Source organism: Salvelinus sp. IW2-2015, unplaced genomic scaffold (assembly GCF_002910315.2).
Source record: "Salvelinus sp. IW2-2015 unplaced genomic scaffold, ASM291031v2 Un_scaffold2457, whole genome shotgun sequence".
Taxonomy (NCBI): domain Eukaryota; kingdom Metazoa; phylum Chordata; class Actinopteri; order Salmoniformes; family Salmonidae; genus Salvelinus; species Salvelinus sp. IW2-2015.
The window spans coordinates 79,260-80,821 of NW_019943775.1; the positions used below are offsets into that span (position 1 = coordinate 79,260).

The 1,562-nt window shown below is 45.6% G+C and overlaps 1 pseudogene; it reads right to left on the reverse strand.

Moving 5' to 3' along the window:
• The window catches only part of LOC112073999 (macrophage mannose receptor 1-like), a 61,281-nt pseudogene that overhangs the window by 41,899 nt on the left and 17,820 nt on the right, over positions 1-1,562 (reverse strand).

Below are 1,562 nucleotides of genomic sequence, written 5' to 3' on the forward strand. Positions count from 1 at the left end.
TGTTACTAAACCTTTATAGGTAACAAACATGTTATTAAACTTTTATAGGTTGACTCTTTGGATCCTAGAATTAGACCTGTCAAAGATTATTGAGGGCTGGAATCGTTGCTAACCGATAAAGGTGTGTGTTGGCATATCTGAGTGTTTAAGTGAGGTTGAAGAACTTACACATGATGCATAGACTGGAGGTCTGTAGAACTGTGGATGCTGAGTAGGTCTCCTCCAATCCCCCTGCAGAAGTCCCGAGCCTCAAACCAGGTCTTCTTATCTGCGCGATGCCCTGTAAAGAACTGGACCAGACAGACAACCTATTCAGTGCAGACCAGAGCCCTATGGGTAGTGCACTACTTTAGACCAGAGCCCTGTGGGTAGTGCACTACTTTAGACCAGAGCCCTATAGGGTAGTGCACTACTTTAGACCAGAGCCCTATGGGTAGTGTACTACTTTAGACCAGAGCCCTGTGGGTAGTGCACTACTTTAGACCAGAGCCCTGTGGGTAGTGCACTACTTTAGACCAGAGTCCTATGGGGTAGTAGTGCACTACTTTAGACCAGAGCCCTATGGGTAGTGTACTACTTTAGACCAGAGCCCTTGGGTTAGTGTCTGCACTAGCTTTTGACCAGAGCCCTGATGGTGTAGTGCACTACTTTAGACCAGAGCCCTATGGGTAGTAGTGCACTACTTTGACCAGAGCCCTTGGGTAGTGCACTACTTTAGACCAGAGCCCTATGGGTAGTGCACTACTTTTGACCAGAGCCCTATGGTGATATGCCACTACTTATTACCAGAGCTCATGGGTAGTGTGCACTACTTTGACCAGAGCCCTATGGAAGTGTGCCTCTTTTAACCAGAGCCTATGGGTAGTAGTCACTACTTTTGAACCAGGCCCCATAGGGTAGTGTGCAGTACGTTTTGACACAACCCTATGGGTAGTAGTGCACTATTTTGACACACTATGGGTAGTAGTGCATAGCTTTTGAACAGGCACCCTATGGGTAGTAGTGCACTATAGGAAATAGGGTGCCATTTGGAAGCATGTTAGTTTCTTCAGTTGTTTTTCTTTGCCAGCGGGACTCAAATGTAGGTCTGCGTTTTGTGGTCGCTACAGTCAGGTTGTGTGTGTGCTGAACGTGGGTCAGTTCAGGTTGTGTTTGTGCTGAACGCTGGCGCTCCAGCGTGATTAAGACGCTGAGGAAGAAACCAGGCCCACATGTGATACTCACACTAACCTGCTTTAAAAGTCAATTTCCCGGTGTTTGTGGATAATAGTTTCTCTGGCCAACTCAGCTGATGCTAATTTAAATCTGACTTGTGTCGCAATATGATGGAATTTGAAGAGAATACCAAATCAGACTTTTGACTAACACGGCTTTACATAGCAGAAGTGTGTGTGTGTTCCTCTCTGTCTGTTCCGGGTGTGTCTGAATATTATAGTAAATTTAGTCTCTTGAAACAGAGAAACATCACAGAGAAGCTTAGCTGGCAGTCAAGCATGGATGGAGAGATGTCATGTTGATGTTTTGTGTACTTCTCTCTCTTTCCACAGGTTGTCATGTTTAAA